The sequence below is a fragment of the Spermophilus citellus genome (genome assembly GCF_964194105.1).
Source record: "Spermophilus citellus genome assembly, chromosome: 4".
Classification (NCBI taxonomy): domain Eukaryota; kingdom Metazoa; phylum Chordata; class Mammalia; order Rodentia; family Sciuridae; genus Spermophilus; species Spermophilus citellus.
In genome coordinates this window covers 165,734,973-165,752,096 of record NC_138185.1, presented here as the reverse complement: position 1 = coordinate 165,752,096, position 17,124 = coordinate 165,734,973, and the positions used below count along the sequence as shown (strand labels likewise).

Below are 17,124 nucleotides of genomic sequence, written 5' to 3'. Positions count from 1 at the left end.
GCACAGAAAAGGGAAATAATGGGGAATTATATTGAAGGAAATCGTGTTATTTCTCATTTTCTTAAGAAATACATTTTCCTCTGTTTTCTCAACAGCCAGATCTGCCAGTGAGCCTCAGGCTTTGGAAACTGAAGAGGTAAGAGTTATTAAATATTTTTTTCTAGGATCTTCTTGAATTTTACCAGAACTATAAAAGGGAAAAAAATCTTAAGTATGTCTATAGATGAAATCATTTAGACATGTTATGTTTTATGGAAAAGAAACATTCATACACTCTTAACAATATTGACATGACTATGGGATTCAAAGGAAAAAAATGTTTCTCTTTAGTAATAGATAAAATTGGATTTTTATCCCAATCTTCCCATTATCTAAAAATCTGAGCTAGAAAACCTTTGAAGTTGCTGCCTTTACAGAATATGCTTATGGTATCAAACATGATTAATGGTTTGCAGACACTGGGAACATACCCTGTGCAAGACAGAAGCTCAAAGGAGATTAGATCAGAGAAGGTAAACCCTGCTCTTAGCAGATGGGTCGTAGACATTGGAAAGACTTTTCTTGTACCAATAACAGTAATAACAGAAGGTCAATCTCAGCTGGTGGAGATTCTTCTGGAAGAAGCACTATTAGCTTTTGAAACTAGCTAATACCATTTATATCTAGTTGTAGACTCAAAAGGGCTCCATAATTCTGAGACAGATGATAAGTGTCTGTCTGCTCCCATGAAGGTACATACTTTCCTTTAGTCAATGAATTTGATTTTACCCCCATTTTAAAAGTTATCTTCACTATGAAGAATTTCAATCATATACCAAAGCAGAGCTAGTACCACAATAAACTCTGATGTCCTCATCACCAGTTTCAGCAGCTGTCAACTCAGGGCCGGTATTGCTTGATTTATATTCCCATCCACTTCTCTTCTATACCCATTGAACTGTATGACAGCTTGAATTTGATTGTTGGATTTCTAATTTTTATTTACACTGTCTAATGGCTACAGAAAATGCTAATAAAAAGTAAACCTACTTATGGCTCAGTTTACTAGAACTAGTCATTCATTTATTTACTCATTCAACAGATATTTATTGTTCATTTATTATTTATTATTTATTGTTTATTAGGTAGCAGACCTTCCTTAGAATTGAGGGTCAGTTTTCCTTTTCTCACATTTACAAGGTTGTCAGATTTGGACTTTTGATATCTGCAATGAAGTTATCTGTTAGACACTGACAGGAGGAAAAGTCAGCATACATCCTACAACTGTGATTGTTAAGGTAGACATTTTAGAATATGCCACAATTCTTTGGAACCTGTTTTTGACAGTTTTTTATATTCATTTTAAAATTTTTTTTTTTGTGAGAGATGGAACCTCAGGCCTCATGCATGCTAGGCACGCGCTCTACTGAGCTACACCACCAGCCCTACTTCTTCACTTTTTAGTACACTGGGAGTGTAAAAACAACACAAAACCAAACTTATCCCAGTCCTCTAAACAGTACCTTTCTGTTTCATCACGAATGTTCATCCAGCTGTCCACCTCCCTTTTAAGAAAAGCTCTGAGAGAGAGGGCGTGGTTTCTAACTTGTTAACAATTTTGCCTCCAGCATGTAGCCGGCATGTCTGGCACTTGTTATAAATTTAATAAAACCGTTGAATGAACGAACAAAAGAATGAATGCCAGATGCTGGGCATATAAAGATGAAAAATGCACAGGCCTGGCTCAGTTGCTTAGTCTCCAGGAGGAGAAACCGGGCCCAAGGAGGCCTTTGTGGTCAAACTGTGAGCAGGAAAGGGCCAGGCTGAAGGCAAGGTGGGGAAAAGCGCCAGGCATTTGAGCAGTGGTATGAAGTGCCATCAGGCAGAGGAGGGAACAAGTGATCACATGTGAAAGTACAGAGAGGCCCCAGAGAGCATAGGGCACTCTGAGAACCTTCTAGAATTTAGAGTGGCTATGGCTGGAGAAGCAGACCAAGGAAGCCTAGGATGGACCCCATGTGCTTTACTCCTGTGTCCAAACTCTATCCGCTGAGTAGGAAGCCAGGAAAGGGAACCTGATCAGAATTTTTCTTTGAAAGGATAATTCCTTAGGCAGCAGGGTAAGTGGAAAGGGAAATCAATGGGGGTTTAGGTCTGGAAATGAACTGGATTTGGGAGAACTGATGGAATTGTTGTATAAAGTGAGAGGTAACAGAGAGGAAAACATCAAGAATCACTCCCAGATTTCTCTTGTGGAAGATCAACTGAGGAATTAGAATGGTGCTATAAAAGCAGGAAGAGAAGATGGCATTCAGATCTGAGGAGTAGCCTCATCCAAGTGGGTATGTCCCACAGAGTGCTCCCTGCTGGGCAGAGCAGAGCGTGGGCTGCAAGCCAGAAGCTCCAGAAAAGCACTGATGCTCACACCCTACCCAGACCAGTGGAGTAAGAATCTTGGGGGCGTGGCGGAGAGGGAGGTGGGAGGGTGGGGGTGGGAGTCTGGACAATAGTAGTTTCTAAAAGCTCTTTGGGTAATTTTTGAAAAGTAACCAAGGTTGAGAATCCCTAGTCTAGATCTGGTTAGAAGTAAACCGTGCGTGCACATACATGCACATACTCTCTTAAGACTGTGTAGCTGTACTTAACATCTTTTAGGTGAGGGCCAAGATACCCCTAAATTCTACCAAATATTACTAATAATTAAAGACTGTTTTAAAAGAATATGATGTTATTTGATATGTGTGCTGATTTTTATTCATGCTAATAAGTATACTGAAAATTTTCAAATCAATCAAGCTGTTTGTCAGTGGGGATTACCAATCTGTTTAATGGAATAATACTTCATTGTGCTTTTTGATGTACTGGTTCTTGGCTCATAAAAGGCCAGTGGTGTCTTCCAGTCACTGTGACATCCAGAATGCCCTAAGGATGTTGAGAACTGTCGTTTCTTAGCATATAACTTTAAGGAGGTTATTTGTCGCTTTCTACTCTCATTTAAAAGCATTTTTTTTTAAAAGAGAGAGAGAGAGAAAGAGAATTTTTTTAATATTTATTTTTTTAGGTTTTGGTGGACCCAATATCTTTATTTTATTTTTTTTATGTGGTGCTGAGGATGGAACCCAGCACCCTGCGCATGCCAGGCAAACGCGCTACCGCTTGAGCCACATCCCCAGCCCTAAAAAAGCATTTTTCCTTCATACAAAATTATTGGTTTCAGTTATGCTCAGAGGCTCCTTATGTAAGTAGTCTCTGTGCTAACAAGCTGAAGAGAGAAACTAAACAAATTAGACAAGTAAAAGGAAGTATTGTTTTGTATGGTCAGAGGGATTTGGAGTATATTTGGTCTAGTACTAAGTCTGTTTTTTAAAGTCTATACAGAGGAACAAATTAAACGCTAGGTAAGAAATGGTCAAATATTGAGGTCTGAAGCAAAATACTACTAAGGCATTTTGCAAATTGCACAGCAGCAGTGATGAGAGATGTATTAGTTTTCTATTGCTGCTGTAACAAATTATTATCAACTTAGTGGCTTAACACAGTACAAATTTATCTTACAGTTCTGTGGGTGAGGTTCTATAGGAATTTCACTGGGCTAAAAACAAAGTCTCAACAGGGCTACATTTCTTTATGGAGGCTCTAAGGGAGAAGCCACTTCCTTGTATTTTATAGCTTCTAGAAGCCCCCTTCCTGCGTTTTCAAAACCAGAAACATTGCATTTCTGTGTGTCTTTATGCTGTAGTCACATCTCCTTCTGACTCTGAACTCCGACAGACAAGGCTGTCTGATTGTAAGGGCCCATATGATAAGATTGAACACAACTCAATAAACCAGGATAAACTCCTCATCAAAAGATCCTTAATTTAATCATACTTTCAAAGTGCCTTTATCCAGATAAGGTTACCTATTCACAGGTTTCAGGGATTAGGACATGAACATACTTAGGGCTATTGTTCTGTCTACTATAAAGTGAAGATTAATGGTTCAGAATGGTAGAAACTTCACACAGTACAGATAGGATCATCTGTAACATTTAATCACATAGGATTAAATGTAATATTTAATCACACAAGACTGAGAAGGTCCTGGCTTCCCAAAATAATGAAGCAAGTTTTTGTCTTGATTCTGCAGTTCCTGTTTTATAGGTTCTGGTACTGAAGCCTCTTGGTTTTCTTAGAGAATTTTGCAATGGAGCAGGTGGACAGGTTGAAGTCCAATGGCCCCTTTCTTGGCCTGCTTTTCTGGTACTATAGGTGTGGCCTCTGGAGTTTGCTACTCTGGGCATTTCTCCAACTCTGGAGTTTGTCTACTGCACACAGGATCCAAAGTCTTTGAATAGGACCAAAGAAATGTGAGGTTTGTATTTTATGCTGTTATGGCTGCCTGTCATTATGCATTATTTATTAGATTCTAACTCTGGAAAATGGGGTGAGGGATAATATTTTAGAACCTCACTCTAGTGGCATTTATTATAGTTAGTTTCTAGGTATGGTTTTGTTTTCTCCATGCATTAGGTGGGTCATCTCACAGAGCAAGAAACCATTTCTTGCCTGGTGAGTGAAATAGATCACTGGATTATTTTTTGAAAACAATCTTCAGAATGAAACATGGCTGGAAAATTTTGGTGGAGATTTTTCGTTTTTCAGCTATTTTTGCAACTACTTCCCTTTCTATCCACTTTTAGACACTCCAGCAATACAGATCAGAAGTCCAGGCCTAGGACTAGCAGGAGGGCACTAAACTGTCCTGATTTGCCCAAGACTGAGGGATTTTCTGGGACAGAGGACTTTCAGTACTGAAACTGAGGGAATCTCAGGCATGTTGAGATATTTGTTCACCCTAGATATTTAACAAAATGGCTCCAGTAGAAAGTAACGGTCAGTTTGATGAATTGTTAAAATATAAATATAAAGTATAACAAATAGAATATAAATTGTTAAAATATAAATAATGAAGTAACCCCCAAAGTTTGGGTTGAAACTGATAGTGAATTCAACTCCTTTGGAAAACTCTACATCTATGCATAGTTACTGGGTCCTAATTGTATTCATGAGTTGTGCATCCATGGATTCAACTAACCATTGTTTGAAAATATTTGAAAAAAATAATTGCTTCTGTACAATACTCATCACTATTCCTTAAACAATACAGTATAACAGTCATTTACATAGCATTTGCATTGTATTAGGTATAATAAGTCATCTAGTGATATTATAAAGTATATAGGAAGAGGTCCAGTAGGTTATATGTAATACTACGCCAACTCCAATAAGGGACTTAAGCATCTACAGAATTTAGTATTCACCGGGGTCTTGGAAACAGTCTTCCATGGATACTGAGAGACAACTGTGTATGTTGTTCCGAACCAACTTAAAAAGAAAAAACAGACTCCCTAAAATTCATATCTAAGGAAAACCAATGATATTTGTGAAATCACAAGTATTAGTTAAGAAATCTAGCCATTCAGTTCTCCAGTGTTACAGCACCCTGCTGTGGAAGCTTGAATAACTCTGCTCCTAGGTGACCACAGGACCTCCCTGAACCTTTTTCAGCATGTCAACATGTGTGGAAGTTACAAAACCCGTATTTGCTCCAGCAGCATAGAACTCCTACAGCTTCATCCCTTGCATTCTTGGCTCTTATTTGGAGATTTGTACTGTCTAAATAATTGGGACTAAACAAAGAAAACTAACTCTTCACTGTACTTGAAAGAGCAATACATCGGCTTCTTCAGAATAGGCATTTGACTTTTAGGATTTGGAATTTTTTTTTAATATATTAATCTTTTTCTGTCTTCCAAGCTGTCCTAGTTGATAGATCCAAGGAATTCTCTTTCTATTCTTCTCTCACCCACCCCCCTCTCCCCCAAAAGATTTAGCACTATCAGTCATTGAGGTAAGATGTGGATTTCAGACAAGGAGCAATCATGAACAGAACTGTAAATTATTTATTTTTATTTATTCTTTATAGTTATACATGACAGTAGAATGCATTTTGGCATATTACACACACATGGAGTATAACTTCCCATTCTTGTGGTTCTACTTGATACACTTGTGTATTTACATATGAACATAAGAAAGTTATGTACAATTCATTCTACTGTCTTTCCTATTTCCATCCTCCCTCCCTTCCCTTCATTCCCCTTTGTCTAATCCAATGAACTTCTGTTCTTTCCTCCCCCTCCCCTTATTGTGTGTTAGCATCTGCATATCAGATTTCTTTATCCATTCATCTATTGAAGGGTACCTAGGTTGGTTCCATAGTCTAGCTACTGTGAATTCAGCTGCTGTAAACTTTGATGTGACTGACTCACTGTAGTATGCTGATTTTAAGTCCTTTAGTTATATACTGAGGAGTGGAATAACTGGGTCAAATTGTGGTTCCATTCCAAGTTTTCTGAAGAATCTCCATACTACTTTACAGAGTGATTATACCAATTTGCAGTGCTACCAGCAATGTATAAGTGTACCCTTTTCCCCCTCATATCCTTACCAACATTTATTGTTATTTGTATTCTTGATAATTGCCCTTCTGACTGGAATAAGATGAAATCTCAGTGTAATTTTTATTTGTATTTCTCTAATTGCTAGAGATGTTGAACACTTTTTGATATATTTGTTGACCATTCATATTTCTTCTTCTGTGAAGTGCCTGTTTAGTTCCTCTTACCCATTTATTGATTGGGTTATTTATTTATTTGTAAAGTTAAGTTTCTTGAGTTCTTTATATATCCTGGAGATTAATGTTCTATCTGAGGTGCAGGTGGCAAGGATTTTCTCCCATTGTGTAGGCTGTCTCTTCAAGTTCTTGTTTGTGTCTTTTGCTGTGCAGAAGCTCTTTAGTCTGAAACCACCCCATTCTTGATTTTACTTCTTGTTCTTTAGGAGTCTTGTTGAGGAATTCGGTTCCTAAGCCAACATGATAGAGAGTTGGGTGTACTTTTTCTTCTAGTACATGCAGGGTCTCTGGTCTAATGCTTAGGTCCTTGACCAATTTGAGTTGAGTTTTGTGTAGGGTGAGAGAGAGAGAGGTTAAAGTTCTTTTTGCTAGATATGCATTTCCAGTTTTCCCAGCACCATTTGTTGAAAAGGCTATCATTTCTCCAATGTATGATTACGGCACCTTTGTCTAGTATGAGATAACTGTATTTATGTGGGTTTGTCTCTGTGTCTTCTATTCTGTTCCCTTGGTCTACATGTCTGCAGAACTGTGAATTATTTTAATTCCTTCTCCATATCATTTAAGTTTTCTTCTTCCTAGGACATCCAATCCTGAATATTCAGACTAGCTTCTGGGCTGAGGGTGTTGCTTCATGGTAGAGTGCTTGCCTAGCATATATGAGGTCCCGATTGGATCCCTACCTCAAAAAAGTAAAGGGGAAAAGAAAACCTCACTTCAACTTCAAACCTCAACTGATATTTGTGAATCAACAAGTTCTACAAGAGATTAAAGCAGATTGAATCTTTATGGTGTAATTTAAACCCATACTCTTTTATTCTTTTCCAAAAAGAAATTAGAGAAGAAATGTAAATAAGAGATCAAAAAAGCCTATGTCTCTGGGTACAGAGTTCTCTGTATGCGTGATAGAAATGTCTTGGAATTAGATAGAGGTGACACTTGCACAACATTGTCAGCATACTAAATGCCATTGAATTGTACATTTTAGAATATTTAATTTTGTTATGTGAATTTTTGCCTCAATTAAAACAACCAAAACATTGATTGAACTTGGAGAAAGAGAGACAAAGAGAAAAGCTGCTTCCTCTTTCTTAAAATTCTGGATGAACACTATATGCTTTTCATATACGTGTATTAAATTTCTATACCTAAATTATTGTTCTGTTCTGTTCCATTGTTGGGAGAAGATATTTGAACATAAGTATCCACAAGACAGACCAATGAGTAAGCTGTTGGAGGGATAGAAGAGGAACATCACCAAGAGTTAAGAAGCTAGTTGCATATTCTAAAGATATGTAGTTTTTGTTCCTAGGTTGTGGACTGACCTATCCTTTGCAAAGTTGATGACAACAAAAAAAAGATTTTTTTGTTTTGTTTTGTTTTAAGTTTAACAATTTAAAACACTGAACTTTTTCTACATGTTGTGGTATAGGAGTTGTATCAGCTAGGTTGAAAAGTTTTTAATAGCTAGTAGTAGCAGCCTATAATTGGAAATGATAAAATGGCGAGTCCATATGTGATAACTTTAATGAAGTAAAAGCAAAGTAACAAATCTCATTTATAAAATATCTTTTATTAAAATCTCTCTTTAGACATCCCAAGGGCCATCACCTGATAGGAACATGTTTCAAGGGGTGACTGCATAAATAGTTCTTGGTTTAATTATGAAACTTTTGGGCTTTAAATTTCTTTTGGATTTGGAGACAACTATTATAACCTTTCTATAGAGATATAAGTAGACAACCAGTACAGCACTTAGCCAGAGCACAGTATCCAAAGATCCTAGCATTTGCACTGTTTTTTAAACAAATACTATTTAAATCTTCTTTAGCTTTGGCATATGTTGCCATGTAACCTTTATTTTCTTAGAAAATATTATACAACCCTCTACCCTGCTGTAAAATGGTACAGTTTTTGGAAGCCCAGCAGGCTCTGATGGTAATAAAGAAGTATGTCCACAAGGGCAGTAATGTCGTTGAGAGGGAGCCACATGTACTGTGTCTTGTAACTGAGAATTAAGGTAGTGGTTTCAGTTTTGATATGTGAATGTGTAAGTGTTTAAAACCATATCCTCAGCAGGTGGAAATGAGCAGTATGATTCTTGAAAAAAATGTACATTCACAGACAAGAAAACTAGGTTTTATTTTACTGAATCTGATTTTACTTTCCTGAATAGGTGGTAGCTAGAACTATGTAGTTTGACTGATAACCAATACCATATGGAAGCTTTTAGTGCTCAAAATACTACACTAAGTTTATGCCGTGTTCCTTTTCTACAATAACCAATAATTTATTTCTAATTACTTTTAATTGTGAAAGAAATATAAGGAAAAAATTTTTTAAATTCAAGTAGTAGACACATGCATAAATGAAAAGTGAGAGTCCAACCCCCACCACCAACTTGCAGCCTCTCTCCCTGAATTTAACCACTGTTAATAGTTTCTTGTATGCATTCCAGAAATTTTCCATCTCCTGGTTAATCTGTGTTGAAAAGGTGAGTACGTTAAGTGTCATTGAACCATCTGTTCATAAGCTCCTCTTCTGAGCTAAGTCTTTTAATTTCAAAACACTGTTGACGTTACTTTTTGAACTGTGCCTTTTAAAACTGAAAGAGTAGAAATGTCAGAACCAAAGGAAAGCCAGTAGAGAGGGCTGGTGGCATCTAGGACTACAACTGATGAAAGTTAATGTGTGATTTTAGCCTCCATAACATTTATGGATGAAACAACCCTCAGTGTAGTTCTTTTAAGATTTTCAAGTCATCTGGAATACATTATCTCCCTGTACCCTTTCGATGACCCTGCAATGCAGGGTCTGTTTATTTTACAAAAAAAGGAAGTTATGGTTTCCAGAGGTTAAGTAACTTGCCCATGATCACACAGCTGACTAGAGAAAGGAGCAGGACTAGAATCCAGGTTTTTTTCTAAACTTTAGCCTCTACCAGACCACCTTAGTAACTGAAGACAGGAGAAGCTCAGTAGCATCTCTGGGGTTTCTGCAGTGACAGACTATGAGGGGACAGGTACAGCCTCAAGATCTGATTACTCAGTCCTGATGCTGCCTCTTAGGCAAGTTGTTGAAGGCAGCACACAAACTAGGGTAACAGGCTCTCTCTTCACAGTTTCCTTGTGGCTCTTCTGTTTCCTTTTTTTGTTTGTTTAGGTAATACTGGGCACAGGGGCAGGACTTAACCCAAGTTGAAGAAGCCATAATATTTCATCCCCAGACCACAGTGGTGGGTTCAGATTGTGACCATCGGGGCCAGCAGGTTCTTCCTCTGGATTATCCAACTCAGGTTGAGGGAGGAGAGGTCCCATCTTTTCTCTCATCTTGAGGCAGTGGGAATCATGCAAGGCCATGATTCAGTCAGCTGCAGGGATGAATCCAATGTGCAGAGGGGGAGGGCAGAGAGGGTGGTGGGGAGGGAACTCAAGAGTGCCTAGAAACAATTAGGGTCCATAAATCCAGTCACTGAGAGACAATACATTTTCATCTTTTACCTAAGCTAATTCAAATTGTTATTGAAAGAGTCCTAACTAATAATCTCCAGGTCTTAGTTTCATTATCTGTAAACAGGCGTTATAATATTTTCCCTGACTATACCTGAACTATTGTAAGCATCAGTTGAGATAATGAATAGGAAATCACTTTGTAAATTGTACAGTGTGACACAGATGTGAGATGGTATTATTCATGGATATGTTACATTGAGTAAGGAAAAGTTGAAAGAATGAAATTACCACTCATTTGGAAAATAAGAAGCAAGAGCTTTGTGAAAGCCATCTGGTCTCCTGCAGAATTAAATGGAAGCTGCCAGAGTTCCCTAGATTTTCTTTTCAGACCTACTTTCAGATGCTTATAAGTTCTAGTAGATAGCTATAATGAATGAAAGCACAGATCTTCCTTTGCTGACTCAGGTTAATTGAATGGGTTTCTTTCTCTTGCCTTATTCTGTGACACACATGCATGCTTACACACAGAGATAAATAAAACATCATATTATATATTATCATTTAGCTTTTTCACTTAAAAAAGAGCTTTACAGATTCATACTAAGTAACAATTTAGCCTTATCAAAGAAAAATCATCAAGGAAAATAAAACAAAGTAGTTATTCTAATTATACTTCATTTGGGAATGATACAGTTGAGGTTATTCTGGGAATGGGGATTTAGTTGTTTTGGATTTAAATAGGATCAGGATTCAACTTTTCCTTAAAAGATATAGCTTTGATATAAGCTCTAAGTAATCAAAATCTACTTGACCTTATGACTTATTCATGACACAAGAAACATCACTTCCCTTTTATAGCCTTTCTCCCTATATATGATAATACCTCTCCATGAAGGAAAACAGATGGTACCTCTCTGAATCTTAGATTTGCCATGTAGACAGTTTTTATTGTAGCAAACATCACTATATTTGATAATTAAAACCAAAAAAAAAAAAAAACGTGATTTAAAACCTCAATCTAAGAATACTATATGCAAAACAGTGGAAGGCACTATGGAAATATGATTTATAAGCATGAAGAAACATGATCTTTCAACCTGAAAATGTTTTCCATTTCTCACATTTAAAAATCTGTGAAATGTATCCATTGCTGTGACCATTCTCATAAGGTACTGCCTTCACTTTCACAATCGCCAGTACAGGTTGGTGTGATTCTGTGCCTCTCTTAGCAGGTGGTTATCTTTGCATGGGATCTGCACCACTAATGTTGGTGTTTTTATATAAACAAAGGACTTATTATAAGTTCATAATCTGAATAAGACATATTCTGGGTTCTCCCTCAGAAAATATCTGTGGTACTGAAAATTATTGGCATCCTTAGATTGGTTTATTTCAGCAGAGCTTAATAAAGAGAATGTTTACAAAGACTTGGGCAGAGTAGGGGACCTACCTGCAAGGGAGAGAGGAGTTCTCCAGGGCTGTGTGATCTGATGCAATGAAGGAAGTAAAGAGAAGCCTCCTGAATGGAATGGAACCGTAGTCTCCAGCAGATTATGACAGCCCTGTAGTCAGGGATTCCAGGAAGCAAATAGCCTGAGTTGATGTCTCTCCTGATCTGCTCATGCTCACCATTGGCCAAACCCAACTGGAAGGCAAACAACAAGCCAGTCTGCTGCTGAGTCCGTACAATTTGGTCTCCAGGAGACACTGAGCCAGGTGGAACAGTGGGGATAATGAATTTGTTGTGGCAAATGGAACATATCCAGTGCACTTAATCTTCATTATGAAAGTCTTTCATGAGAGAAAGGGCAGCACTCCCTTACCAAAAAATTTGTTTGAGCCAACTGTCTCATTTTCGTTTTCATTAGTTTTAGTTAATCGGGGTCATAGCCCATGTTCAAATGGACGAAAATGCAGCAGTAGCATTTAGACACAGTTCAACTGGTTAAAGATGATCTGGAGGAGGTGCACAAAGAAAGAAAACCACCCTCTTGCTTGCCCTGTTTAGAGAGAGGATGGCAGCTTCAACTTACACTTCAAGTTGGCTGTAAAAAGTAGCCAGGCATCATGGAGCAACTTTAGATAGCTCACCTTCTTGGGCCTCCCATATTCAATGGAATAACTATTATCCCAAAGATGTCCAACAGCCAGCTAAGTGGGTTGAATGCCAAGGTTTGCATTTTGTCTAGCTGGATTTTAATTTCAGATGAATTATTTTCATTCCTTTAACCCAGGGAGCAAGATTACTTCCCTCAATCTATAATCCAGATTAACCACTCTGATCCACTGAACATGAATAAATCAACTGAATCAGATGAATCTCACAATTAGGAAAATATTTGCAGCAATATAAAATGATAGTCAAATGTGGAGTACCACACTGAAGTAGAAACCTCTTCCATGGACCAGAAGATTCTGTGATTTGGGAAATACAGGGAAGAGTTGGGTCTTTGACCAGAACAGGCCAGTTTGGTATAGAGAAATAAGCATGGATTTGGGGGTAAATAATTAGAGACCTCAGACTAAGACTGACTGTGATCACTTTGGAAAATTACTGACCTCTCAACCTCAAATTTCCTTATATGTAAAATGAGGATAATTTCACTTGCTACAAAATTAATTGAAATGTGCAAAATGAAGGCAGCGTTTTCCATGCAGTAGTTATGCAAAATGTTTGAGGAGGGGGATTATATATATCTTTCTTAAATAGCTTGATTGGAGCACAGTTGATAGACCAAAAAAAATTTTATATTTAATGTGTATAGTTTGATGAGTGGATATATTCACTTTAAAAAAAAATACTTCTTGCAAGAAAAGATGCTGCATGCCTTTAATCCCAGCAGTTTTGGAGGCTGAGGCAGGAGGATCTCAAGTTCAAGGCCAACCTTGGCAACCTAGACTCTGTCTTAAAAAATAAAGAGGACTGGAGGTGTAGTTTAGTGGTAGTGCACCCCTGGGTTCAATCCCCAGTACTGTAAATAGTAATAACAATAATAATAATTTCTTAAAAACTTTATTGAAGTATAATTGATATATAATAAATGACACATATTTAAAGTATATGATTTAATGAATTTTGACTGCATATACCTGTGTAACCATCACCACAGTCATGGTAATGAACATATCCACCATAAGTTTCCTCATATCCTATCATAAATCTCTCCCTCTCATCCCCATTCCAGCATAATTACATTAAGATACACCCATGTCTTATGTATCAACAGTTTTTTTTTTTTAATTGCTGGGTGGTATTCTGTTATAGTTGAGTTTGCTCATGTGTTCATGGACATTGCTCAATTATGTTTTAATTTCATTTTCTCTTCTTCCTTCTTCATTAATAGTATAACAAAAAAATATTCACAATTTTATGTAACCACAGCAGACATCTCTGTTAACATCCTCCAGGAGCAATATAATTTCTAAGAATCTGGCACACATGCAAATCTAACAGCAATTGTGTTTACTAATCCCTGGTTTCATTTGAGTTCAGAGCCAAAGTCCAGTTTCTTCTGCTTCCTAGATTTTCTTTTTTTTTTTTTCCAAAATAAGCAAGCTGAAGGAAAGAACCCAGATGTCTACCAACTGATGAACAGCTTAAGGAAATGTGGTAGATCCATAAGATGTATTATTCAGCCATAAAGAAGAATGAAGTACTGATACATCCCACAACAAGATGAACCCTGAGAACATTATGCTACATGGAAAAAAAAAAAAAAAGACACACCAAACCATGCATTGTGTGGCTGCATTTATTGAAATGTACAAAAGAGGCAGAAGAGACAGCAAGTTGAAGAGTGGTTTCAGGAGCTGGTGGAAGGGAGGAGAAAATGGGGATTGGCTGATAGTGGGGATTTGGTGTCAGGAATAGTGATGAACACATAACTGTAAATATGCTAAAAGAGTTATACTTCATGGCATTGCATTATAACTCAATAAAGTAATTATGTTTAAAAAATTACATGAAAAGCTTTGCTTGGCAAAAAACATTCAAGAACAGTGACTAATTTCCCTCTTTTCATTGGCTTAAAGGAAATGTCAAGCTGTCTATCTCACTGGTTGTGCTGCACCTGCATTCCCAGGTCTTGAGCACAAAGTGAACCTTTCTAGCAACAGGAAGGAAAAATGTGACATCTGGAAATAAATTGTATTTGCCCATATGAGGTAGTTCGATATTGTTTTGGTTTACTCAGGAGGATAAAGGGTCCGAGGCTACTTTGACTTTTTTGTCTTTTCCTTTCCTTTTTAAAATAACAAGCATCCAGATTGTCTAATCACCCTTTCCTCCAGCCTTAGTGAACTAGATACAGGATATCCTGGCAGTAAGGCATCTTAGTTCATTCAGAGTATTTATTGAACTCCCAAAAGCAGTAGAAAGAATAGGGAGCGTAGAGTCCAGATACTCAGTCTGTGGAGAAGAGAAGAAGCCAGGAGATCAAAAAGAGCAGTGATTCGGTCAGCAGTACAACATGGGTTTTAGCCGGCTGCAGACGGTGGAAATGAGAACAAACTTCCTGCCTTTCTGACTATCTTCCTTCACCTGGTGAAACACCACCTTCTTTAAAATGCTTTTAGTTGCTGGGCTGCAGAACTAGGACTAGTACTGTAGTACTTGCAATTAGAAGCTGGTGTTTCCTGGGTATTCATGGTTTAGGGAAAAAGGCATTTTTCATACTCTTAAAAATCATACTAGCCAAGGTTGGAGTTTTGATATCATTTATCATAAATGAACAGGAGGTATTATTAATTCAGGGTAAATAGAAAACCTCTGTAACTCAGACATGTTAGCTTTGCTTTTGGTGTAACTTAGCAAGTTGTGTTTTTCCAAGGTAACTTGAAAAGTTTTATATCAGTATGTGATTTAGCTTGGGTTTTCTCTTTATTCTTCAACATTGATGCACTATAACAAAATTGTATAACTTTCCATTTTACCCCTGTACTGGAAAAATGACTCCCTGGGATGCTTCTTTGAATATCACTCTAGAAAGCTATCCATTCACCTATGTATTAAACATTTAGAACACTAAGTACACCTGAAAGATGGCTAAGTGACTTCTCTAGTGAGAGGCTGGGCTTTATACATATGAATAGACACAGGCATAGACATTTTCCTTGTGTGTGTAATGTATCACATCAAAAGAATTCATGATGTACACACAGATGTTAAAAACTATTAATAAAACAAACACACATACTTCCCCCTTTTTCTGGGGGGGGGGGGGAAGGTTACCAGGGATTGAACTCAGGGGCACTGAACCACCAAGCCACATCCCCAGCCCTATTTTGTATTTTATTTAGAGACAGGGTCTCACTGGGTTGCTTAGGGCCTCGCTAAATTGCTGAGGTTGGCTTTGAACTTGTGATCATCCTGCCTCAGCCTCCCAAGCCACTGGGATTATAAGCGTGTGCCACAACACCTGGCCACTTCCCCATTTTTTAAGTACTATTCAAAGAGTCCTCTATTTCTTTTCTGATCCCATCCTTTTTTTTTTTTTTTCTTTTCCAGAAAGGCATAATCTCAACTCTTTACTTATTTCCCTGCTTACTTAGTTTTGCCTACTTATAGTCTTTAAATAAATGGCACCAGCTTTTTCCATGGCTTGAATTTTTGCTCAACTTTATGCGTGAGTCTCAAGCAAGTGGATGTTCTAGCTGTAGTTCACTCATTTTCACTGCTAACTAGTATCAATTCATATATCATTGTGGCTCTTCCACTATATGAAATGTGCCACTCATTATCCATTCTACCCTTGGGTGCATTTAGGTCGCATCCAGCTCCTTGCTGTGATGAACAATGCTGCTCCCTCTGTTCTGAGTGGGTCTCCTGGTCTACACGCAGTTGTTTTTTTAAGACACACAGTTTGGAGATCAGTTGCTAGGTCATAGAATATGCGAATATTCATCTTTTTAGGAGAATAACAAATTATTTTAAAGTGGTCATGCCAATTTAGCAGTGCAAAAGAGTTATTATTCTGCTGTCAACACTTAATATTCTCTGAATTTTAATTTTTACTAGCTTTGTTGCAGGTATGTTCCAAATTCTTCAAAAACAAAAACAAAAACAGAAGATTACTTAGAGTACATTTAAAACTATTATGATGAAAGAGAAATAAATTGTTTTTTTTATTTATTACATTTAATAAAGTAAAATGGACCATTGCTGTATTGCAATGTTTTCAAGTACAACCCTAGATGTATGCTTTCAAGCACAACCCAGCCTGAGAATTTTTTAAAGTTTTTTCTCCAAACTGTTTCTTTATTAGATATTTTGTTTTGTTTATAAAAGTAATGTATTCTTGTTTATATAAGGAAAACAGTGCAAAGATGTATGGAGAAGTTTATCTCCTCTTCCCTCTTTTTCTCTTCCTCTCCCAGGTAAACAATGCAAATGTTAGGGGAAATCATTCCACATTTTTGTTCCTTTTCATAAATATGTCACTAATATATGTTAGAGAGACATGTGAGAGATTACCATTTTTTTTAGATCAAAAGCAGTTGATACCAGCTATTTTGTGTAATTTAATCATACAGGTGCCTATCTTATTTTCTGGGGATTTAAAAAAATATTAGCATCATCAGCTGTGGCGTGTTCTAATTATCCCAGCAACTCTTGAGGCTAAGGCAGGAGTATCACAAGTTTGAGGCCAGACTGGACAACTTAGGGAGACTCTGTCTCAAAAATAAATAAATACATAAAAAGGGCTGGGGATGTAGCTCAGTGGCTAAGCATTCCTGGGATCAATCTCCAATGCCACACATACACACACAATACATAAATAAATAAATGAAAGAAAGAAAAGAAAAAAATATCATTATCAAGCCAATAGATATGATATTATAAAACAGATATTATAGCTTTTCATCTAGTTTGTAGACGTAAATCTAACTCATTCATGGTAATAATTGCCTAATGTTTAATCCCCTCCCCTCTATGGAGAGACTTCAACAATGTTTCCCTTGGTTGTGGTGTGTGTCCCCTAAATAACCTGTTCCTATATACCAGGGCCTCATTCTA

The 17,124-nt window shown here is 37.2% G+C and overlaps 1 protein-coding gene across 1 annotated transcript in view; it reads left to right on the top strand.

The window, feature by feature from the left end:
* The window catches only part of GNG2 (G protein subunit gamma 2), a 108,988-nt gene that overhangs the window by 17,355 nt on the left and 74,509 nt on the right, over positions 1 to 17,124 (top strand). Inside the window, exon 2 of the mRNA XM_081289731.1 lies at positions 96 to 136. The gene's annotated coding sequence lies outside the window, so the exon portion shown is untranslated. The remainder of the gene's footprint in view (positions 1 to 95; positions 137 to 17,124) is intronic.